The sequence below is a fragment of the Heterocephalus glaber genome, unplaced genomic scaffold, assembly GCF_053883595.1.
Source record: "Heterocephalus glaber isolate CG9 unplaced genomic scaffold, H.glaber_assembly_v1.0 deba00001457, whole genome shotgun sequence".
Classification (NCBI taxonomy): Eukaryota; Metazoa; Chordata; class Mammalia; order Rodentia; family Bathyergidae; genus Heterocephalus; species Heterocephalus glaber.
This window is the reverse complement of record NW_028258305.1, coordinates 21,254,101-21,279,863: the sequence shown is the minus strand read 5'-3', so window position 1 is coordinate 21,279,863 and position 25,763 is coordinate 21,254,101. Positions and strand designations below refer to the sequence as shown.

Here is a 25,763-nt window from a genome sequence, read left to right as displayed (position 1 = left end):
GCCACAAATTCCTTGTAAAAATCTCCCTTCTGGGGCTCGGGATTTAGCTCAGTGGTTCCGCTGCCTGCCTCACAAGTGCAAGGTCCCGAGTTCGATCCCTGGAACCAAAAAAAAAAAGCTAAATAAGGCTGGGGATTTAGCTCAGTGGTTCTGCCACCTGCCCTGCAAGCACAGGACAAGGACCAGGACCTGAGTTCCATCCTGGTACAAAAAAAAAAAACCCAACAACATAAAAATCTCCCTTCTGGTCATGACACACAGTTGGCTTTTGCCTCTGCCATCCCCACCTGAGGGAGGACCAGGCCAAGAGGGTCTGCAGTACCCAGGTGACTGCTGCCTTACTGCTCCGGGGGAGGCAGGCTGTCCTTGGCAGTCCCAGGAAGTGCTGCCAGTGGGCTGGGGCACAGGTCACACCACACCCGCTCTCCTCTCGCCCTGGCTTAGTGCCCATGGTGCATCTTAGTCCTGATGTGAGTTAAATGCCTGGGCTTAGAGGGTGGAGTGGCTAAGAAACAGCAAATGCAGACGCTGGCTCTGGGGTGTCAGCCATGGACTGGAAAGAAGTCCTTCGCCAGCAGTTAGCGACGTCCAACACAGATCCAAACAAAAAAAAAGTGAACAAGAATTAAAAGATGAAGAAATGGGTTTATTTACCAAATACTACTCAGAATGGAAAGGAGGTGGAAAAAACACAAATGAATTCTATAAGACGATTCCCCGGTTTTACTATAGGCTGCCAGCTGAAGATGAAGTCTTACTACAGAAATTAAGAGAGGAATCCAGAGCTGTCTTTCTACAAAGGAAAAGCAGAGAACTCTTAGATAATGAAGAGTTACAGAACTTATGGTTTTTGCTGGACAAACACCAGACACCACCTATGATTGGAGAGGAAGCAGTGATCAATTATGAAAATTTCCTGAAGTTTGGTGAAAAGGCTGGACCAAAGTGCAAGCAATTTTTCACTGCAAAAGTCTTTGCTAAACTCCTTCATACAGACTCATATGGAAGAATTTCCATCATGCAGTTCTTTAACTATGTCATGCGAAAAGTTTGGCTTCATCAAACAAGAATAGGACTCAGTTTATATGATGTTGCTGGACAAGGATACCTTCGGGAATCTGATTTGGAAAACTACATATTGGAACTTATCCCTACTTTGCCACAATTAGATGGGCTGGAAAAATCCTTTTACTCCTTTTATGTTTGTACAGCAGTTAGGAAGCTCTTCTTCTTTTTGGACCCTCTAAGAACAGGGAAGATAAAAATTCAAGGTATTTTAGCATGCAGTTTCCTGGATAATTTATTGGAGCTAAGAGATGAAGAATTGTCCAAGGAGAGTCAAGAGACAAATTGGTTTTCTGCTCCTTCTGCCTTAAGAGTTTATGGCCAGTATTTGAATCTTGATAAAGATCACAATGGCATGCTCAGTAAAGAAGAGCTCTCCCGCTACAGAACAGCAACTATGACCAATGTCTTCTTAGACCGTGTTTTCCAGGAGTGTCTCACTTATGATGGAGAAATGGCAATACAGGAACTTATGAAAATCCACGGACAAGATCCTGTTTCATTTCAAGATGTTAAGGATGAAATCTTTGACGTGGTAAAGCCAAAGGATCCTTTGAAAATTTCTCTCCAGGATTTAATCAACAGTAATCAAGGAGACACAGTCACTACCATTCTAATTGATCTGAATGGCTTCTGGACTTAGGAGAACAGAGAAGCCCTTGTTGCAAAGGACGAGAATTCTGCTGACCTTGATGATACCTGATGTCTGAAAGACTAGACTACCTTCATTAAGAGGCTTGAATGCTGCATATGAAACCTTTGAAGTAGAATCCTTAGAAATGGTCTAAATAAAACACTTCATAAGCAAAATAAATAAATAAATAAATAATAAATGCCTGGGCTTCCTTGCCACCCTCCCCCTGTTAAACCCCAGAGCCTGGCATGGGCAGAGGACTCTCAGCCCTGCGTTCACACCCCCTACCTGCAGCTGCAGCCTGCATGTCAGCACATATGCCTAGGGCTGGGTGGCCCAGGGTAGGGGAGAAGCCCCGGCTGAGTTGGGGGGTGATCCGTGAGGGAAGGGCCCCCATTTCCTGCTGATGTCACTGCAAAAGGCTCGCAAGTGGGAGGTTCAGGCTGAGTCCTATCAGTTCTGCTTCCAGTGGCTTCCCCTTGGCCTCAGAATTGACCTTCCTCTCTGGGATGACATTGAGGTTGGCTCTCCTGGGCCTGTGAGAGAGGAGGCCAGCCCAGCCCTGCACCCTCCTGGGGTAGCAGCCTGCCCAAGGCCCAGCAGCCAGGGAGGTGAGGGGCCCCCTGGCTACAGAGGACCCTCGCCTGCCCGCAGGCTCCGGGGCTGCCACTTCCCAGCCTTGGCAGAGGCGCCTTGCGAGGAGGTCACCTGCCTGTCATAGCACATATCTCGGGTGCTTGTTAGCTGTGGTCACCCCACTGAGCAGAGGGACACTAGGACACATTCCTTCTAAATGTGATGGTGCCACCGTCCCCTCCTCGCCCTCTTCGCAAGCCAACATGCAGAAGAGGAGACAGAAGCACTGACCACCCTGATTCTATCAGCTCGACACCTGTTGAAATGTCCACTATACCTCATAAACAGGTACGATTATTACCTGTTAAAAACGTTTTTGGGCCAGGGATTTAGCCCAGTGGTTCCACTGCCTGCCTCACAAGTGCAAGGTCCTGAGTTCAATCCCAGGTACTGGAAAAAAAAAAATCTAATAAAAATGTTTTTTCAAAATTCTCTTGCTTTCATAAACAGGAGGCAGGGAGAAGCTGGCACGGTGGGTAAAGGGCAGGCTGTGGTTCCCCAGGTACCACCCACGTTCCTTCCGGTCCTGTGCTGTGCTACCGGCGTGCTTCTGGGCAGCGGTGAGAGCTGGTTTATTCCGGCCCAGTGCCCTGTTTTGTTAAGAATTTAAAAATGTATTAAGAAGTGGCTTTGCCATCACTTTCCCTTTCTGCATGTACTGAGCAACTGGATCAGGAAATCCTGGCAGATGCCAGACCTGGCCCGAGTCCTCAATGCATAGCCTGGTGTCCAGCCCTGAGCCAGGAAAAGGGGCCGGGATGCCTGTTCCCCCAGCCCTGTGTTTGCTGCAGTGCTGGGAGGCAGGACTTGGGGCTCCACACCCAGAGGGCCCAGGATGTGGCAGAACAGAGACCTGAGAGGACTGAGTGTGTGGGGAGGGCAGGGTGCCTATCTGTTCACCTCAAAGTCTGCCTCAGACAAGCCACAGGGCAGGGCCTGGTCACCAGGGTCTTTCTGGGACCTGCATCCTGGCTGTGGACAGGAGGTTTGACACTGCACCCCACTGAGCACAGATGCTAAGAGGGCATGGTCACCTCGAGTCAGGCCTAGTGGCAGCGATGGGCTCCACTGTGCCCCTAATGAAGATGTGGCCTCCAGTACCCAAGAACGTGGGCTTCTTTGGAAACAGGGTTGTTGCTGATGTAACTAGTTACCAGGAGGTCGAATTGGGGTGGGTCCCCAGTTAAGATGAGCAGCGTCCTTACAAGAGAACAGAGTCACCCGGCTGAAGCCAGCCATGGGACAGTAGAAGCAGAGATTGGGGCTGTGCCTCAGCAAGCCAGGACACCGGAAGCTGGGAGAGGCCTGGTGGCAGCTGTCCTTACAAACTTCAGAGGAAAGGTGACTGCAAGGCGGAGCCTTTGGTTGGTTGTTTGGAGCCACCTAGTTTGGAGAACTATTTCTGCAGCTGTGGGAAACCTTAGAGAGGTGAAAGCAGCTGCGCCCCATCCCACAGTACCCGCTCAAGTGACATAAACGTGCTCAGTGCCCTGGAGACCCGATGCTCATTTGTGTCCTCCTGGGAGCCCTCTGTGGGACCTGGTCGTGACCAGGGCAAGGCTGCTGACCTGTGTGATGAGCCCCTTGGGGTGTCAGGCAGGGGCCAGGAGCCGGGTGGGTGTAGACCTGCATCCCTCCAGGTGTCAGTGTGTCAGCTGCAGAGCCTGCCAGGGACAGTCCTGGGACAACTGTGATATGCACATCTTTCTTCAGTCTGAGTCAGCAGGTTTCAAATGTGTATCTTAGCCAAACAGCAAATTATGAGGGGCCATGAGCCTCCAGAAAGGACCAGGGAGGCCTTGGCTCTGTGGGTGCTGAATCTGTGACTGCCGAGCCAGTGAGCAAGGCGCAGATGTTCCCAATGTGGTGCCCTCTAAAGGCATCGGGGGGTGCAGGCACTGTACAGTGCAACTCCTGCAAGACTCAGGTCTCTGAGCCCCACTGGCTAATCTGAGGAGCATATTCATGTCCTCAGTAGTCTCAGTGAACCATCACTCCTGCACCTGTTCCAGGCACCCCTCCCTCTCCGGCTCATACCTCTGTGAGGTGGCCCGGCATCTCCTTGTTGGAGATGAGGGCACAGGGGCTCAGAGAGGTTGAGGACTCCACCCAAGATCACATAGCTGGTGAGTAGCAGGGCTAGAGCAGGAGCCCCTGCCTTGACTCCAAAGTGGACAAAGCTCTGCCTACTCTATCTGGAAGGGAGAGTCACTCTGCTCCCCAGGACAGCTGCCTGCTTTCTGCAGGGCCTGTAGAAGCCATCACCCAGAGGCAGCCTGACAATGCTGTGGGTGGAAAGTGCTGGAGGAGCAGGTCCTTCTGGGTATGTCTTGTGCCTGTGAATTTAGAAGTCTCCGTGCTCTGTTCCAGGTCTGTTTTTAGCTCCTCTCAATCTTCAGTGGCCCAGGTGTGGCCTGGAACTCTGTTGGCCTCCATGGACAGGGGTACAGACAGAGTGACATTACCTGCTGGGCCGCTCGTGGCCTTGGAGATGAGGCACTTTGCCCAGGTAATTCTAACCTGTCAGTTTTCACTGAAGCCCAAATAGCAGTGTGCCACCTCTCTAAACAAAGGGCCAGCTGTGACTTTGATTCTGCTCTTTGAAATAGTGTCACAGAAGGTGCCAGAATCAGAGTTAAGGCTTATGATATGATACACATTGAGGAAAGATCACAGGGTTACATAAATCACGGGGAAAGCAGCACAACTATTAAAATGTCGGTGTATTTCTCCATATGAAAAGGTGTTTATAATGTACGTTGGAGTAAAAAAACAGGTTATATGTGCATAGTATAACCCATTTTGTATTAAAAATATAGCTCATATCAAAATTGTCTAGAAGGCACGTACTGAAATCATTGTATTTGTCATCTCTGGGTGGTGAGATTTTAGGTGATTTTATTTTCTTGGGTTTAACTTTTCTGATTTTTTTCCAAAATTCACTATGTTACAATTTAAGCACGACAAATTTGGTGGGAAGGGTGGAGCTATCATGGAAACCCCTGGACATCGGTCTCAAACCAGTCACAATAAACATTATACTTTAATAAATTCTACTATGCAGGTCCATTGTCTTTTAAAAAAATTTTATTTTATTAGTTCATGTTTCTAGTACATGCATTTTGCAGTCATTTGGGAGCATTGGTACACACAATTACTCTTTTTTTTTTTGGTACTGGGGATTGGGCTTGGGACCTTGTACTTGCAAGGCAGGCACAGGAACCACTGAGCTAAATCCCTGGCCCTCCATAGTTTTTTCTTTCATTCTTTTTACAGTTTTTTAAAATTTTTATTTATTTATTTAGAGACAGGGTCTGGATATGCAGTTCAGGCTGGCCTCGAACTCTCAGCGTCCTCCTTCCTCTGCCTCCCCAGTGCTGGGGTACCAGCATGCACCACCACGCCTGGCTCTTTTCTTTTTTTAAACCTACTTTTGTATTTGGAAAAACTTAAGGTCCAGGGAAAAGTTTCAAGAATGGTGCGATCAGCCAGATTCCTCTCACCTAGAAGAGTGGATCACAGGGTTTGAGCCACATTTGCTTTCACTGTCTGAATGGGTGTGTTTCCCTGTAAAACCTTCACCCATCAGCCACAGTGGATCCAGGGAATGAATGAATGGCAGGAACGGCAGGGTAGGTTGGGGAGTGGGGACCACCTGAGGGCCAGGGGAGGTGGATTGGCGCCTGGGCGGAGACTTCAAGGTCTGATGCATTGTGGTTAAGTAGCCCACAGGACATGGAAATGGAAGTAGCCAGAGATGTGAACTGTGGGCCTGGATCTTAAGGCCAAGGGCAGGCTGGAGACGAACACTGTGGAAGCACAGGAGTCGTATGAGTGGGTAGGACCGTCCTGGAGGATGGGAATAGCCGCAGTCCTGCCGGAGTTCCAAAGTACGCACTACAGCCCTGCCATTCACAGGTCCAGGCTGGACAGTCATTTATGTCACCATAAGGGGAGAAACTACTAGCTCCTGTGTTCCCCGGATGCTCACCACTCTGGGCCTGGCCTGGCTCTCTGGGTGTCTATACTGTGTGAGGCTTGTTACACAAGGCCTGGGTCCTCTATGCTGGGACACTCCTCCAACATGAGAGATCTGTGCCGGATGAGAGCGCACAGGCCCCAATCCCCTGAGGAAGAAAAGATCAGGGAGCTCTGTGGTTTCCATGCTGTAGGGTGGTGGGCTGAGATGCCCTCCTGAGGTGCGGGTCTTGGGGCATTTGAGAGTTAAAAGGAATCTGACAGTCCTTGCTTTCACTACTGGCCCACCTGCCCCCTTACTCACCCCCTGCTTGGGCTGTGACAGTGGCATGGGTTTGTCAGTCCTGTCCCCACCAAGGCCTCAGAGGTGTGTGGCTGCCCAGCCCCAAGCAGGTCCCTCAGGAGCCCACCCTGCCAATGAGCCCACCGTGACTCCGTGGAGATGGGAACCACCGTGACTATCTGTGGACAAGCACTGTCTTCCTGCACCTTCCACAGGCCCCTCCTGTGCCTGGGCTCCAGCCAAACAGCCCCAGAACCTGTCCCAAACACTCTGCCCTTTGTGGCCAAACACTCTGTGCCCTCATTCCCCACTCTGTGTCCAGCCATTTCAGTCCAGGTGCCCGGAGCCGGCCTGCCTGTGACCAGCACCTGGGAGACCATCCAGGTTGTCCCTCCATCTGGGACTCCAGGGCCCCTTTGGTTCTCTCAGGGCTCATTGGGGTTCTTGGTATTTCTCTAGGACCCCAAACATGAGAGTAATTCTGATGAGCACAGAAAGGGTGCAGAGTGAGTTGCTGGAAAGTTCATATCCAGATAGGGGCACCACTGAAGAATGCTGAGAAGGCCTAGCAGAGCGAAGGCAGGGCTTGCATTCATTCAACATTTATTTATTTAATCATTGATGCTGGGGATCAAATCCAGGGCCTCAAGCATGCCAAGAAAGCTCTGTACCGCTGAGCTACACCCCCTGCCCAGCAAATATTTACATACAATCTCTATGTACTAGACACTATGTTGTGGAATAGGTTTAGAGAAGTCGTCACTACCTCCAAGGACTTCACTATTTAAAAGAGGGAAAGAGCCAGGCATGGTGGTGCACACCTGTAATCCCAGCTCTCAGAAGGCTGAGGGAGGAGGATTACCATGAGTTGGAGGCCAGCCTGGGCTACATAGTGAGTTCAAGACCAGCCTGACCTATATGGAAAGACCAAAAAAAAAAGAGAGAGAGAGAAAGAAAGAATAAGATGGACAAGTAAACAAAGAATTAGCAAACAATTCAGTAAGTAACATAATAGAAATACACAGATGTAGGAACTGACTCTGTTGTGGTCTGCAAAAGGCTTCACCAGGAAAGTAACATTTAAGCTGGGTCTTGAGGCATGCATAGGAGTTTGCCAGGCATTAGGCAAGATTACCCTGCTGGTAGAGGGAGCAGTAAAAGCAAAGGGACTAAGACCAGAGAGGCTTTTGTCTGGATGAGAAGACATGCCTGGGGGAGGGGGAACAGTGAGAATGATTGCGGGGGAGGGGGGAGACACTGGAGACAGGCCATGAAGGAGGAAAGGGGTCCCTCGTGGTAGCAAAGGCAGACTTTAAGGAGAGCTGAGTCCTGGGGACCACAGCCCTGGCTTGCAGGCAGCCACACAGATCTAAGCCGTCACCTCCCTTCTCTCCCAGCAAGCACGGGGCGACAGTCCTGGGCAGGAGATGCCAGGCCCTGCCCCTCCCCCCGGCAGCTGCTGGACTGGCAGTGTCCTCTCCAGTGTTCTCGCCGGGCAGCCTCCCTGTGCCCAGCCACCTGTGCCCGAGCAGATGCAGCCGGCAGAAGGAAGGAGCAGCTCCCGCAGGCTCTGTGAAATGTCACGATTTTGATGTGTCCTATCCTGCTGGGTGACACCGTTAGTCTTTGTTTACCAGCTCCTAGTGCTCCCGGCACAGTGTTGGACACCCTGGGGTGCAGGGACTGTCCCTCCTCCAGCCCCCAGCCCTTGCCAGAAAATGTCAGTGTGGAATCTGTACGAGGGCCCAGGTTGTGCACTCCAACAGCAAGCATTGTAGGTGCAGCCAGCTTCCCTGGAGTGGGGTGTCACTGTGTCAAGTCAACTGCATCCTCACGCCCACTTGGCATCCTCAGGGCAGAACCCTCAGAGGATAGAAAGACTCCCTGCCCTCTGGAGCTTCCCAAATAAAACACAAATTCAGAGCTTGTGAGGATGCCCTGGGAGCCCTCCCAGGAGGGACTTGTCTGAAGGTGTAGACAGGGCATCTGAGGCGCTGGGCTATGCAGATGAGGTGGGAGCACTGCTGCTGGTGCTGGGGGCAGAGGTGGAGAGACTTCTTGGGCCCGAATGATCCAGATAATTGCAGTGGTGGTGATGCCCACCCAGCCTGCCCAGGGCAGTGGGAGCCCGTGAGTCATGGGCCCTGGTGAGGAGAGGTGGAGGAACAGAGAATAAATAAAAGGAGCAGGCAGCCCTGCAGGCCTGCGAGGGTGGGGGCGGCTGCCAGTGTCCCCAGCAGAGAGGCTGAGTCATGAGTCACCCCCGAGACACTGACCTGGCAGCACCCAGCCCCCCTGGCAGAGGGGAAGGTGGCACTGGGGGCTCTGACTGTCAGGCTGTTTCAGCAGCTTGAGGAAGTTGTCATTGCTTATCACCAGCCTTATCACTGGCCTTCGAGAGCTGCATGGGTGAGACTTGTTCACAGTTTTTCTGCCACCCTTTATCCTTCATCCCCTGGAAGCCCCACCAGGAACCTTGGTGCTGTGCCCCCAATACTGGCCTGCACAGGGGGAACCAGGGCATCCTTGTGCCTGGAGCTGTCCCGTGGCTCCGTGTGAGGCAGTGGGGCTGTTGTGTGACTTCGGGACGGAGGAAAGACTTCTGGCACCTCCCTCCCTCAGGGCCTGTTTGCCCCTGCACCTCCTCAGAGGGGACCATTGCCCTCAATGTGCAGCCTTGCCAGGGGCAGCAGGCACAGGCTGATGTTAGAGGCCTTTGCCAGCCTGGGCAGAGAAGTGTGGAGTCTGCAGGAGCTGAGGTCCTGCCTCAGCCTCTGGGGGCCCTCTTGGGCTACCTGAAGGCTCCTGTGTTTCCTCACAACTAGACATTTGCAGTGTCTGTGCATGATGCACCTTTTCAAAATGCCTTCAGGCTAGGTATGCTGGTGCAAGTCTGTAATCCCAGCCCTCTGGGAGGCTAAGGCAAGAGGATGGAAAGTTCCAACCCAGCCTGGGAAACTTAGCAACTTAGTGATACCCTATCTCAAAATAAAAATGGGCTGAGGATGCAGCTAAATATGAAGGCCTGGGTTCAATCCCCAGTACAAAAACAAACGCCATATGTAGCTTTCTTCTCTTTTATGTTTGCTATTCCTTTCTATTTATTTTTTTGGTACTGGGGATTGAACTCAGAACCTTGCACCTGTGAGACAGGTGTGTGGCACCACTGAGCTAAATCCCCAGCCCCATTCCTTTTTATCTTTTCAGTAGGAAATAGGGAGAGCAATAGGAGGGTTACTGGAAGGTTCACCTGCGTTCCAATAAGGGATATGCAATTCCCTTCCCCCCAAGTTTGCCCACATTTTCCCTCCAGAATCACAGAGCCGAGCTTGGAGTCAGGCCACAGATGAGACCCTTGACCATGAGCAGGGCCAGGCTGGCAGCTGCACTGCTGTGAATGACTCCGACTCATCCCAGTGCATGGGATGCTGTCCCTCCTAAAGCAGAGTAGAGCCAAGCCAGATGGAGCCAGGAGGCTGCACGCCCACCTCTGTCCCTCTCTTAGATGGCACAGGGCATGCCCCCACCTGAGGAGGCCCTTGGCAAACAGCCTACATCCCAGTACTGAGACCTGGTGGGTGACTTGAGATGCTCAATAGGGTTGGCTATTCCGAACAGTACTCATAGCCCCCTGTGGCTTAAATTTAAACTTAAATTTAAATGAATTAAAAGTAAAGGACCAGGGATTTTGCTCAGTGGTTCTGCCTCGAAAGCTCAAGGTCCCAAGTTCGATCCCTGGTATAAATAAATAAACAAATAAATAAATAAATAAATGTAATGCCAGGCCCAATGACACACCTATAATCCCAGCACTCGGGAGGCTGCGGCAGTAGGTTTTTGAGCTTGAGTCCAGACTGGGCTACATAGTGAGACCTTGTCTCAAAGAAAAAAAAAATGTAATTAAAAGTAAAGTTTACAAGCCAGTTCCTCAGTTGCAGTAGCCTTATGTCAAGGACTCATGAGCCACCCGTGGCTGGTGACTCCCTTGTGGGATACCATGGGATAGAACACCTCCATCAGCCCTGGCTCCCTGCGTGCTGACCTGCCCAGAGAATCCATGGTGCTGATGGCCTTCCCTACCTGTCTGATGTTCAGAGGCCTCATGTGCCCTGTGGACTCTCCAAGCTTCTTTCCCAAACCAAGTGCTGGCCACAGGCCCTGTGAGGGCTCCCTTCTCAGAAGAACATGGCTGCCGTTGGTGGCCCAGGAGCAGCAGCTGGCCAGATACATCCTACCAGGCTTGGGCCTCTGCACCGTTTGCATTAGGCTGTCCTGCTGCCCACCAGTGTCCTGAAATTTCCTCTCTCACTCCTCAAGGTCACCCCCCCTTTCCCCAGCATCACCATCATCCAAGGAGACAGCTGTGTGCGGGTATCCCAGGTGTAGCTGCAAGCTTCTGCTCTGACGTCCTGGTGGGAGGGGCTTATTCAAGTGCAGATGTCTCCCCAGGGCCAGGCCCTTGCTGTGAGCCTCCAGGTGGGGTAGGCTGAATTGCTAGTAGGGACACAGCCCAGGAACCACCTCAGGGTCCCTGGAGACCGGGAGGAACCCCTTTTGCATTCCGAGGTCTCTAGAATATTGCAGACCCCATTTCTTCTGGGGCTGAGAGGGGGATGCTAGGAGCTGGTGGCCACAGAGTAAGAGGATGTTTCCCATTTCTTCCCATTCTCCTTCTGCCTCCACCTGCACACATGAGTGTACATACACTTACATATCCACGGGCACACACCACCTGCTCATCAAGGGACCATATTTGGGGGTAGTTGTGTCCTAAACTCCATTGCCCTGCAGCAAGAATTCCTAGCCCAAGTGCCCACAGCCTGGTTCTGAAATATCTTCTTTCTTTACTCTAAATCAGTGTTTTACAACCTTTTAATCCCTTGCCCACTTTGGTGAACACAAACTCTACCTCTAGAATTTTCACACACCATTGTTTCCCCTTTCTGGCCTTCCAAATATTTTATTATCTGTGTTACAGAAACAGTTTTCCCCTCATTTTCCAAATAAAAAATTACATGCAGGTGACATTTGAAAGGGTATAAAGGTAGAGTTTATTGCAGAAGGGAAATTCCACTGCCAAGCAGCTCTGTTGGAGAATCACTGCCCTTGAATGATCACACTCACACACTCCCCGCCTAGAGTCAGGAAGGATAGATGTGCACCCAGATCACCAGGACACCAATTTGCTGAGGGTTCTTTTGCTTACTTCAGAGAGAAATCACAAATAGGTAAAGTGTGGCTTTTTTAGTGTTAAGAGCCCTGAGCTTTGAATGCTGGCGGCTGTCAGCTCAAAGAGTTAGCAGCCCCCTGCCACTCTCCTGCTGCTGGAGCCAGGAACTATGGAGAGTCCTTGGGAACTCTCCTGGTGACCCAGGAGGGCAGCTCCCAGCGATTCTCCACTGCTGCACCTCATCAGCTGCTGCTGCCCTCAGTGTTACCAGCCCTGGCTCCTGACCACTTTTGGTGACAGCAGTCTTTGGTGTTACCAGCTAAGCCTGCTCTACTCGTGATAGAAATCATGAGTAGACAATGATGCTCCATCCGGAAAGAGGCTTTATTAGGACTCATGCTGCAGCCCGGGGGCGGTAGAGGGGAGAGAAGCACATGGGTTGATGCCCTAGGGGTCTGGGGAGGGGCAGGGGAGGCAGGCCCAGGCATGGCAGTGTCACCTTCTGTTTAGTCCACTAGTAGGGAGCTGACTGAAAAAGGCTGAGAGGGGCAGAGCTGTCCAGAGATGCTTTGGGGTGGAGTCATGCAGGACGGACCAGAAACAGAACCAGATGTCTCCTAGTTGGGCTGTAGGGCATTTGATGTCACTGTGGCAGCCAACTGAGAGTTTGGGAGCAGCTGTGGAAGAAAGAAAAAGAAATAAATAGAAAGTACATAAAGAGTACCTCTTGGGGGAGTATTGAGGCTTTCTCTCCTGCCTCAACCACACAGCTTCCTTCTCTTGATGTGACCTCCCTCTTCAAAGGGGAACATCTACAAGATAAGCCAACCTTGGTCTCAATGGTGCTATGGGCCACTCTGGGCAATTGCTGCCTTGTACTGCTGACCAGGCTCTGTCTAGGCAGACTCTGTCCACTCCAGCTAGCAGTGAGGGGGAGAGGAAAGAAGGAAGAAAGAATGAAGAACCCTGTCTCACCAAAGTAGTATTGGACACACATTTTGCACATCCAGGAGAGGTGTGTGTGTGTGTGTGTGTGTGCGTGCATGAATGTTTATTGCCCTCAGATTTCTGCCCACCATACTTAGTAACCAGGGTAGAAAGCTCATATGGTAGGGCTGGGCATGTGGCTTGGTGGTGCAGCGCTTGCATAGCATGGACGAGGCCTGGGTTTGATCTCCAGCTCCACAGAAAAGAAGCAAAGCAAAACTCTCTCCTACGTTGAACCTGAACAGCACTGGTGGAGAACACAGGCCTCCTATTTCAGCCAGGACTCAGAAGGGAACAGTGGCACAGATCGCACATTTACCTGGACCATGGCATCTCCACAGTGAAAGTTTGCGGAATAAGTGAGCAAAAGATGGAGAACTTCCGAGAGGTGTTTATAGGTTTTAGCTTTTCCCAAACATTCTATCTCCAGCTCTCATCATAAAGCAGATGACAGCCTCTGTCACGTGCATCTTGTTGGAAATCTTACACTATTTATGTTTATGTCTGGGAAACAATCTTGTTTTCTGCCACCGAGGCTGCCAGGCAGTGAGGGAGTGCCTGAGCTCACGTGATTGTTTATGAGGCTTTCTCTGAATCCCTCACCCTTCCCTACAGATGGGAAATGCAACAGAAAATCTCTTAGCAACACCAAGCAGGCTCAACTGTCCCCCTCTGTCCTGTCCTCATCTGCTCCCTATTTAGTATCCATCATGCTGGTCAGCGAGGCCTTTTCTAGTCTGGGCTCGACAGTCACACTGCAGTGTGACACTCAGAGAAAGGAACTTGGAGAGGAGAATGACCTGTGTAGGGGTGGACTCTAACTGTGCCTACAAGGTGAGGAAAGGGAACCTGGAGGAGGAGCCTCAGGAGGACATGGCCTGTGTCCTAAGTGTCCAGGACCCGAGAGCTGGAGGTGGGAGCAATTGAACTTGCTTCCTGGGGCTCTGTAGGGAAGCCTCAGGGCATTTATCAGGTTATTCCCTGGGGTCTCCCCCTGTCTAGTGGCCTAATGTTAACGTTCCATGGAGCCTTTTCTCTCTTCCTTCTCTCCCTAGGCAACCCCGTCTCCTCTCCTGGCTTTAAATATCATCTCTAGGTGGATGACTCCCAAATGCATAGCCCAAGCCCAGATCGCTTTTCTAAAATGTAAACTTGTATATTCAACTGCCTACTCACACCTCCACTTGATATCTTCCTGACATCTCCAGCTTCGCATGTGCAAGTGAACTCTTGCTCTGCGCCCCCTAACCCAAATCTTGTCCTCCTACGATTTCCCTGTCACAGAAAATGGCACCAGCCTCCACCCAGTTGTCAAATCAGGAGTCTGGGAGTCATTTTTGGCACTTCCTTCCCATTCACAGCCCACATCACCAAGTTCTGTGCGTTCTACCTCCAAATGTGCACTTGACTTCTCACCTTCCAGTCTGCCTTCCACATCCTGGCCAACGTCACCTCTCCTGGAGACCATTGCTTTGTCCTTCTAGCTGGTCTTGCTCCTGCCTGTGTGGAATGCCTCCTCCCACACAAGAGCCAGAAGAATCTGCTCAGGAATTCCCCCTGCTTAAAACCCTTCAATGGTGCCTGTTGCAGTTAAAGTCCAGGCTCCTCATATGCGCTGCAGTCTGCAGCCCCTGCTGCCCTCTCTCGCCACTGCCTCTGTGCTGCTCTCCCTATTGCCCTGCACTTTTCAGATCCTCAAGGGGGGCCATGCTCTTTCCTGACACCTCTGCCTGGATTTGCCTTCCCATGAGGACCCCATTCCCACCTGAACCCCTTAGCTCCTACCTTCGATGCCACCTTTCCACAGAAGCCATCTCTTTTCATCACCTATTGCTGTAGAGCCAACCAGTGCAATTCAGGGTGGCTTAAAACAACCGCCACCACACTATTTCTCCAGACTCTGAGCTGCCTGAGGCTTAGCTGGAGGGTTCATCTGCTGCTCTTGCTTGGGGCTCCCTCAAGTGGCTGTAGTGAGGTGCAGCGGGGGCCAAAATGGCAGTGGCTCCTCTCTCAAGCCTGGCCTCTGGCAGGGTGGGCTCAGCTGGGACCCTGGGATGGCTGGGCCTCTCAGTGTTATTCCAGAGGCTCAACCCATCATGTGGCCTCTCCACACAGTCTCACCAGCAGGGCGGACAGACTGATTTGGGACTGGAGTGATCCCATGAAAAGCCTTAATGGAATAGAGCTGTGGGTGTGTAGTTTTTCTTGGTGGGGATTGAACCCATGGATGCTCTACCACTGAGCATACCCAGCCTTTTTTACTTTTTTATTTTTTTGAGATGAGGGTCTTGCTGAGTTACCCAAGCTGACTTCAAACTTATCATCCTCCTGCCTCAGCCTCCCAGAATGCAGGGATTACAGGCTTGAGTGACCACACCTGCTATGTGAAGGTGTAGCATAGTGGAGTCCAAAGTTCAAATTTCACCTCTACCATATGTGATTCTTACTTAAGTGAATTTTTTGTGCTTTAATTGTTGTTATTTTATAATACCTATTTTTCTGTTTAATCCAAATGTCATTGATTGAAACTTTCACTATTTTTTATGTGCCACTAAGAAAGAAAACAACTGTTGCCAATTAAATCAGGACATAATGCTTTCTTATCACTCAAATTTTTATTTTATGCTTATTGAAAAAAATCTTAGACTTATATAGATATAGATGTTTATAGAAATAGATGTCACGTAGACATATGACATTTAGACATACATAAGCAAAATTGTTTAGTTAAAATAGTCCCAAAATTCAGAATCTGCTTCTGCTGAGTCATATTTTGATTTTGACCATTAACACCCTTGTTTATTTAAATTATGCCTTGAAGAGTGCTAGTTTGATGATACAGCATTTCTTTTACTTTTTACAGGGCGGGAATGCTGGGGATCAAACTCATGGCCTCCAGCATACTAGGCAAGTGCCCTACCACAGAGCTACCCTACCACTGAGCTACCCCCCAGTCCCTGATGATAAAGGATTTCTTAAAAGAGGAGCCCGCTTCTGTCTGCAGGATATCCTCTGTTATGGTTTGTTGGGAGCAATGCTACATAATTCTAGGGAAAAATCGTTTGAGTAGGCCTAGTTCTCCTGCCTACAGGCCAGCAATAACACTCCAAAACATACTTCCATTTTGGCCTCAGGTCACAAGGAAGGTCTCAATGATCCCATGATGCTGTAATGCTCCAGGACAAGACCACACCTGTGGGAGACGCCCTGGGAGGAACCAAATCTTCATCTGTGTAGCTCCTGGGAGGAACTAAATCTTCATCTGCATAGTTCCTCATTGTTCTTAGATTTCTGCCACCCCCCACCCAGTCTTTTGTTACACCTTGTTCATCCCAATATGATACTGAAATCTACATTATTCATTTGTTACATTTGTTTCTTTGGATGTACTAAATAAAAGGTGCTGCAAGCTAGGGGTTTTTGTCTTTGCTGCCCAGAGCAGCACTGATCAGACCCAAAGCTCAGCTTCTTCTCAGTCTCATTTTTCTACCTTTCCTGTAATTCGCCGTGTGCTGCCGTGGCTCGCAGGAGACCAGGACTCACTGCAGAGGTTCTGGTAACGTCCCCTTCCCCTGTCCCCTACAATGGTTTGTGTCTAGATGTCCCCCCAAAGCCTCATGCAGTCCTAGGTGGGGTTTTTCACAGGTGGCTGGATCTAGGGTGTGTGATGCTGGGATTAAGGATGTGGTGCTGGGATTAATGGTGCAATGCTGGTTTTAAGGTTCCCCACCCTAAGGGCAGGTATCTTGGATAGAATGTGAGGGATAGAAAGAGGGCTGTTGTTGTTTGCTACTTTGCTGCTTTATTGCCTCTGCCTGCCCTGCCACACCATAAACAGTTTTTCCTCTGTGATACTCCTCTGCCATGCCGTCCTGCCTTGGACCAACCTGCCTTGGACCCAACCTCTACAAACTGTGAGCCTTAACTTTGGGTGTTGGGTATTTTGTCTCAGCAATCCAAAAAGTAACTAAGACATCCTCCAAGTTGCTACCAGTCTCCATCAGTGCTGATGTGTATGGACAAGTGATGGTAACAACATCCTGACAGCCACCTGGAGGCCAGAGATATAGGACACACCTCAGTGTCAGAGGCAATAAATTATAAAAACAAGCACAGAATCAAAGTATGGTAATATCTGGTAGGCTAGTTTGCCCTACTTTTTTGTTTGCCCAAAATTTTTTGTTATTCTTATTTTTTCATTTATGATTAGTTAAGTCAGTAGATGTTAATGATACAAATAAATAATAATAAATGGCAAATATGTGATGATAGCAGCACGAGAAAATCCAGACCTAATCACTTGATTAAATATTTCATGCATCAGTTATAAGAGTGGAATTAAATCCCTGTTGGTCCCTCCCACCCCATGTTCTTGGCAGATGTTGCTAATCCATCAAGTTTCTGTTCTTCATGGGTACCAAAGGAGGCCTCTTTCTCAATAGAGCTTTCCAGGTGGCCACTGCCATTTGATTAGAGTTGGTGCATGGAATTAAATTCACCCCACCCTCAGTCATCCAGGTTATGTGAAAGTGAGAGGCAGGGGTTACCAATTCTTAAGCAAGGCAGGATGCACATTTTGAGCATGACTGCCCCTTCTTTAGGACAGATCATGACCTCCTATCAACTACAGGACATTAAAGATTCCCCCATCCCTATTCATGCACAGCCAGGCTAGCCAGGTTCAGAGCCCCAGACCAGACTACTCATAACCAGAGTCATAAGACTTTTCTGTTCAGCAAAGCTGAGAGCCAGCAACTATTTTTAGTTTCACAGTATTCTCTCTTTCTGGCCTAGAGTATTCAGTAGCCTCCACTCCTGAGTAAATGACCACTAGGTCAGTTAGACCCTCCTTAAAAGGCCTAACACCTTCTAATCCTCTGAATCACCTGGGTGCCCTGTGATGAGGCAGGTTCTGATGGGTAGGCCTGCGCTTGGGGCTGGTGTTGCTAATTCACGGAATGGAGAAGCAAAGTATAGTCAGCTTGAGTCGCTGTGACAAAAGGGAAGAACTGATCAAAATATGGTGAATGGGCTGGGGATTTAGCTCAGTGGTTCTGTTGCCTGCCTCACAAGTGCAAGGACCTGAGTTCGATCCCCGGTACCAAAAAAAAAAAAAAAAAAAAAAAAAAGGTGAATGTTTAAATAAAAATGTTTAGTACAGCAAAGGACACGTTGCCATTAGTCTCCCTCAGAATACTCCCCCTCGCTTTGAACACACTTATCTTCTTGCTCTTGCCACTTTCTGAAGCAGGTTTGGAAGTCCTCTTTCTGTGAATGTCTTTATAAGATGTGATCAAAAGTAGAGTGAATGCTGCTGCCAAGTCCTATCCAATGGAAAGGCAGTCTCATTAAAACATTGAGGTGTGTCCTCACCCACTCCTTTATGGTATCTGGCATCGTGCAACTTTTGGCTCTTCCCCAAATTCAAACTGACCATAAAAGGCAAATGTTCGAGTGGATTCAGGACATTGAGACAGCCATGACAGCACAAGTAAAGACACTCATTAAAGAGGACTTCCAGAACTGCTTCAGAAAGTGGCAAGAAAAAAGATTAAAACTAGACCCCTGTCTTTCACCATGCACTAAACTAAAATCAAAGTGGATTAAAGATCTAAATATTAAAACAGAAACGCTAAACTTGCTGGAAGACAAATTAAGTAGAACTCTTGAAGACATTGGTATAGGAAAGGTCTTTATGAAAAAATCCTCAGTAGCACGGGAACTAGCACAAAGAATCAACAGCTGGGATCTCATCTTATTAAAAGGCTTCTGCACTGCAAGAGAAACCACCAACAGAGCTAAGAAACAACCTACAATGTGGGAAAAAAATTTTATCAGCTGTTCTTTAGACAAAGGTCTACTCTCTAGAATATATAAAGAACTAAAAAAAATCAGACCCCCCAAATATAAAGACCCAATTCAAAAATGGGCATATGAAATGGACAGACATTTCTCAGACAAAGAAGTAAAAGCAGCAAATAAACATATGAAAAAATGTTCAACATCACTGGTCATTCGAGAGATGAAGATGAAAACAACGCTGAGATTCTACCTCACTCAAAAAGAATGGCTGCTATCAAGAAATCAACTGATAAAAAATGCTGGGTGGGTTGTGGGGAGAAAGGAACCCTTCTCCATTGTTGGCGGGAGTGTAGACTGGTGCAACCCCTGTGGAAATCAGTATGGAGATACCTCAAAGAACTAGGACTGGAAGTCCCATTTGACCCAGCTATTCCTATACTGGGGATCTTCCCAAAAGAATTTAAAAAATCATACCACAGCAATATATGTGCACTCATGTTTATAGCAGCATAGTTTATAGTACCTAAAACTTGGAAACAGCCCAGATGCCTGTCATCTGGAAACTGGATAAAGAAGATGTGTTTTTTTTTATATAAAATGGAGTACTGCTCAGCCACAAAGAATGAGAAACTAGAGACATTTATAGCTAAGTGGATGCACATTAAGGCCATCCTCTTCAGTGACATAAATAGGAAACACTTGTGTAAATATCAAATAATTTCTCTGGTGTGAAAAACTAAAAGTGCAAATAAGAATCAAAATGTATAATTGATATTGTGAAATAGGAAGAAAATGTCTAAAGGAATAGGGGAAATGGGAGGGGAAGGGGAAAGGAAAGAAGGGAAAAGAAAAAATATGAGAAAAGTAAAAAATGGAAACAAAGTCTTTGTAAATAAGGAAGGGTGGAGGGGGTGAAGGGACGGCAGGGGAATGGGGAAAAAATAAGAACCATGTAAACCATGTAAATGTACAAGATCTCAATGAGGAATGTAACTGTACTGTATACCTAAAATGTACCAATAAACTAAATGGGAAAAAAAAAGTGGCAAGAAAGGTGGAATAAGTGTGTTTCAAAGCAAGGGGAAGTATTCTGAGAGGGCTCAATGGCAATGTGTCTTTTACTGTAATGTATTTTTAAAAATTTGAATATTCACTGTATTTTCTATCATATACCACATACTGGCTTGAACTGGCTTAAACAATAGAATTTTATTTCTCACAATTTTGGAGGCTAGAAGTATATGATCAAGGTGCTGGCGAAGCAGTTTTCATTCAGAGGCCTCTTCTCTTGGCTATGGATAGCCACCATCTTGCTACGTGTACACTTCGCCTCTTCCTGTGTGAGTGAAGAGAAAGAACAAGCTCTTTGGTTCTTCTTAGAAGGACTCTAATCCTGTCAGATCAGGGCCTCACACTTATGACCTCATAACCTTAATTACTTCCTTAGAGGCCCCCTCTCCCAATACAGACACACGAGGGATTAGGGGTTCAGCAAATGAATCCCCAAACACTGAGGAGCAGAACCCTGTGGGAAGCATCCTGCTTTGTGGAGTCACTAGAGAGAGTTCCCCAGGCCTAGCCTCCACACCTGAAGTGACTAAGCTTCTATCAGTGACTGAAACCAGCAATGTTGTGTTTCTGGCAGGAAAAATCTATTGTCTAATCGTACACCTCAACATCCTGAATTGTGGAGAGAAGCCTGTTTTCCGTTTATTTTAACAGAGTTTGTCTCTGTGGGAATCCCAGCCAATGAAGCTGATGCTGCAGTTTCAGGCAGAGAGGCCTTTGTGCAGGGCTATATTTAGCACCCAGGTGGCAGGTGGACATCACCCTGAACATGCTGAGCTCAGTGCCTTGCTCACCACCGCATCTGTCAGGATGACCCCGAGGGCTCCTATGGCAATGAGGAGGTGCCCCCCTCAACTCTGGCACCTCCCTCCCTAACCCAGATGGCCTAGGAAAAGCTGCCTCGGATGGCACTGTGCCTCTTTATGGGCACCAGGCCCTGGGCCTGCTGGCTTTTTAAGAGCCTGTAGAAAATATCTGAAGCCAGAATTTAAAATGTATAGGCTCAAAGAGACAAAAATTTCTAAATTGAAATTAGTAAATGTCACTCAAATGTCCATAAAACATCAACAGTCACCTCCAATTCAATTATTTTGTTTTATGTTATGTATATAATATGTATATGTGATCAAATTAACAATATGGATAACTTATTTTTAAAAAGCTAAAAATACCAGAGTCCTTTCCAATTTTCTAAAGCAAAGAGATATATCTGCCATGGGCTGTAGGTGGGTTTTGATGTTTGATATAGTGCAGAAGGTCCCAGATCAGGAGCCCCAGCCTGGCCCCATGTGTCCCCTAAGGCCCATGAAGACCCTGAGCCTTAGACGTGAGACCTGACTCCCACCCAACTGCTGCCATGTGTGGGAGGGCGCTTGGCTGTGTCTGTCTGATCCGGGCATCACCTGTGCTCCACAGCAGAGCCTGGCACAGCACCATCCAGCAACCACTGCAACATTTGGGGTGTTAAAGAGGAAACTGCCAGAGCCAGGGGACCTTTGCGTCAGATTGTCCAGGATAGGGCCCCAGGAAGCTGTGCTATCCATGAGCTCCTGGTGACCTGATACATAGTGAGGTGTCAGAACCAGAGCTCCACAGGACCTGCTTCCTGTCTGGCAAAGAGCTGAGTGGAATTGGTGAGAAGTCAATCTCAGGATATGAAACCGTAGGGCTGGGACCAGAGCCAGGACCCAAAGACGAGGTCTAGGACTGGATGGGGCATTAGGTAATGCCACAGACAAGGAATTTTGCCCCTTCTGCCTCCAGAATTCTCTTCTCTATCTCAAGCCAGGCCTCAGGGCTCAGCATTTTGGCCCTTGGGAGCTCTTTATGGCTGGATTAAATCTCCATGGCAAGATGGCTGCCTGCTGCGCAAGCGCAAGGACCCAAGTTCGATCCCCGGTACAAAAAAAGAAAAAAAAATACCCTCACTTTAGAGAACAAAAGATCAAAGGGATAGAGATGAAGGGTGTGGGTAGAAAAAGCAAAAACTCAGTCATTTATTCAGTGTAATTCATTCATCCAATGGGAAATAGGTACCTACTTTGCCCCAGGCACTGGGCTGGTCCTGGGCCATATGGTCCTGAGCAAAACTGGATATTCTTCCCTCCCTTGAGGGGCAGACAGAGAGTTGGGCAGACTAACAGAACTGCTTGGAACTGGAGGGAGCCTCGGGGAAATGAAGGTGGGGGTCACTGGCTAAAGGAAGGGGTCCGCTTTCACTCCAAGACGGGAAGGGCCCAGCCATGACATGCTCTGTGGCATGTCTGCTGCAGGACTTGGCACCACTGATGAATAACACTGGCTTTCTTGCCCTCTTGTCTTTCTATTTCCAGTTCCTGTCCATTCTGCTTCAAAATATCTCTCATGACTCTATTTCTCTCCATTCCCACTGCCACTATCCTAGCATAAGCCCTATCATCCCCTAGGTACAGAACTACTGACCCTGTCACTGCAGCCTCCTTCTTCACTGTCTCCAAAACATCATTTTCGTAAGGGACATGACCTGCCCACAGTCCCTCCCATGACATCCCTGTGCACTTGGAATAGAACCCAGACTACCTAACATGATTCCTAAGACTCCGGATGACCTGGCCCAGAGTCCCCTCACCAGCCCTGTCCCATGCCAGTGACGCCCAGCTCGCTCTAATTCCTGCAGAAGCCTATGGGCCTCGCGACATCCGCACACACCTCAATGCTTCTTGCTTCCTTCTCTGGTACCTGGGCAACTGCTACTCATCCTTTAGGCTTCTCCTTAAATGTCACTTCCACAAAGAAGCTTCTTTAACCGCCCTCCTCCCCATATAAATGAAGTCCCTTTTTTCTCTTACCTGTGATGTTTATTCATAGCACTTACATGATTACATACATATCTTTGTGATGATTTGTTTAATGATTAGATCACAAGCTTTTGCCTTGCTCCTTTTGGTTAACACAAAGCCCAGCACAGAAGTACTCCACGAATATTGTTGAATAAGTGAGCAGCCAGTTACCCAGCTTCAGTCTGAGCACTGGACACCCGGTGTCCACTATCCCTCTGCCCTGCTGCAAACACAGGACAGTCAGGAGACTGGGCAGTCTCAGCGTTTTCTCTGGCCAGCTGTGGTCAGCCCAGCCTGAGAGCCCGGGTCACATGGAGTCTCAAGCTGTACCCAAAATGACATGGTCAGAAGAGTCACTGAGCCAGCCAGTGGACTCCGAGTTGCAGCATGCCAGGTTTTACATCTGTCTACTCACTCGGTCCACTTCACTCCTTGCCCCAAGCAGAGAAAACAAAGCTGTCTTCTGAGTTATCCTGTGCTATATGCTGAGTGTGTTTATGTCCCCCACACATCCCCAGTGTGATGGCGAGAGGAGCTGGGGCCTGTGGGAGGCTCTGCCTCATGAATGGGATTGGTGGCCTTATAAAAGAGGCCCTGAAAGTGCCCTTGCCTCCTTCCCCCATGTGATGATGCAATAAAAGACAGTGGTCTATGAACCAGGGCACAGGCCCTCACTGGACACCCAATTTGCTGCTGTCTTGATCCTGGAGCTCCCAGCATCCAGACCTGTAAGAAATAAATTCTGTTGGATGTCAGCCTGCCAGTGTACAACATTCTGTTACCACCCTCCAAGCTGACTGAGACATATTGATGCCAATGAGATTCTGGATTTGTGTTGGCCTTACCCTGTCCAGTTACTTTCATGGTCATTATCACTTAGGATAGGGAAAAAATGCAGCCAGGAGGGAAGGGAGGGGAAGGGAATGTAAAAAGAATCAAGATGAGACAGGAGGATTGCTGTAAGTTCAAGGCCAGCCTGAGCTACATAGAGAGGACCTGTCTCAAAAAAAAAATTAAGATGTTTTATGTACATGTACCAACTCTTCATGATGAATATAATCATTATGTACTGCAAACATGCACTAATAAAAAAATACAAAACAAAGTAAACATTTGCTACAGTGGCATATTTTTTTTAAATGGACATCCTATAAAATAGAAACATTAGTTTAATTAGAAAAGGAAATTTCCTATCCTCACCATGTATTTGTAGGCTAGAACTCTAGAGTATAAGAGCATGAGTAAACTGAATCAAAGAAGTTAATAAGTATCCTTTTAAAAGAGAAAATATGAAATGGAAAATTCCAGAAAAAGGAAAAACAGGTTTTAAATTATACATCTTTCTGAGGGCTACTAGAACACAAGCTCTGTGATGCCATGACAGGTGAAATGCTAACCAAGAGGGCCACTATGTGACTGATGGGTGAATAGTGTATACACAGTGGATGCACTAGGCAAAGGGGAGCTTCACATTGTACCCTCTTGCACCATCACAAGAAGAACAGGAAGGTTAGTGTAGTATACTAAGACATTTTGAGAGACAGCAAGAGAAAGAGGCCACATCCACATAAATTTTATTATAGTGTATTGTTGGGCCAGGGATTTAGCTCAGTGGTTTCGCTGCCTGCTGTGCAAGCGCATGGACCCGAGTTCGATCTCCGGTACCAAAAACAAAACAACAACAACAAAAGAAAACAATTCTATAGTGTATTGTTATACCTGTTCTGTTATAGTTGTTAAGCCAGGTATTTAGCTCAGTGGTGTGGCACCTGCTTTGCAAGCACAAAGTTCTGAGTTCGATCTCTGGTACCAAAACAAACAAAAAAAAAAGTGAAAAGTTATAGTTGTTAATCTCTGTGTCTAACTTATAAATTAAATTTTATCATAGGTATGTATGTGTTAGGGTTTATGTTCCCCGAAAGTCTCATGTTAAGAGGACGGGCTTTTAAAAGGTGATTGGATCATGGATTCATCCACTGATAAGTGCATAGCTGAATGTGCTGTTAGGAGATGGGGCCTGGTTGGTGGAGGGTCACTGGTAGGGTGACTAGGAAGGGGATATTCTTGTCCCTGGCTCCTCCCTTCTCTCTCTCTGCTTCCTGGCTGCCATGCACTATGCTGTTTCTGTCTTGGAGCCTGCTGACCATGGACTGAATCCACTGTAAACTGGAAGCCAAATAAACCTCTCCTCCTGAAAGTTGTGAGGGTTGAATATTTTGTCCTAACTACAGGCAAATGACTAATGTAGTATGTACAGGAAAAGTGGTATATACTGTTTGTAGAGGGTCAGTACCTCCTGGGAGTCCTGGAATGTATGTACCCCGAGGACAAGTGGGGGACTCCTGTCCTTTGTTCTGTAGGCTGTGGCACCTTGCTTGGTGAGTGAGGACCCCTCACTGAATGAGGATTGAATGAGGCTCATTGGGGTGGCTGGCAGATCATGGTATAAAGGTAGGGGCCCCACCTTCAGAGCTCCTGCTGCCTGATTGGAAAGACACTTGAAAAGAAAAAAGTCTGCTTTTGGGGGGCTTGCCTGGGCTTTTGTTAATAAATTTCCAGTGGGACGTTTCTGCCACTTGCCTTTTTTTAGAGACATGAGGAAAGAATGGAAAACATTTCCTATGTTGAAATGAAAGGCACTATTTAATCTTGTCACCATCTGCATGCACTCCAGGCTGGGAGCCCACAGGCCTGGTTCCCTGTTTCCTGGCGACAGGGATGGGACAGGCACACCTTCCTTGTTAGACTCAGCAATTGCAGAAAGGGCCCTGGGCCCAGGGACTGCAAGGAGTCGCCAGACCCACAGTGAGGCCTAGCCTTCCCTAGACATTTTTTTTTTCAACCAACCAGGCCACCCTTCTTTCCTTCCCAGGGTCATACACAGCAGGGCCAGCTGTTAGTTGATTTGTGAAGCTCTTGGAGGAACCCTCAATACCCCAAGTCCCCCTTTCTTCTTCACCAAGGTCCTAGGATTGGCATAACAGAATCGCAGCATCCTGGGTGCCTGACAGTAGAATCTCGTTTTCAGTTCTGGAGGACAAAAGTTCAAAGTCAATGGGTTAGAAGGTTGTTCCTTTCTGGAGGCTCAGGGGGATGACCCCTCTGTGGCTGTCCCCAGCCCTGGCAGTCCTCGGGGGTCATTGGCCTGCAGATACATCACTCCAACCTCTACCTCCACTTCCACATGGCTTTCATGTCCTGTGACCTGGTCTCTTCTGCCTCTTATAAAGACACCTGTCATTGGATTTGGGATCATCTCTCATGTAGGATGGTCTCATTTTGAGAACCTTGCTGAATCATATCTGCAGAGAGGTTTATTCT

The 25,763-nt window shown here is 48.4% G+C and overlaps 1 long non-coding RNA gene and 1 pseudogene across 1 annotated transcript; both read left to right on the top strand.

The window, feature by feature from the left end:
- The first annotated feature begins 508 nt into the window (after window positions 1-508).
- LOC101717248 (serine/threonine-protein phosphatase 2A regulatory subunit B'' subunit gamma pseudogene) lies at window positions 509-1,783 on the top strand (annotated as a pseudogene).
- Window positions 1,784-13,306: 11,523 nt separating this feature from the next.
- On the top strand, window positions 13,307-16,231 carry LOC110348004 (uncharacterized). Its single transcript, XR_015453120.1, has 2 exons — window positions 13,307-13,587; window positions 15,617-16,231. It is a non-coding gene; the product is annotated as an uncharacterized LOC110348004 (long non-coding RNA).
- The last annotated feature ends 9,532 nt before the right edge of the window (window positions 16,232-25,763 follow it).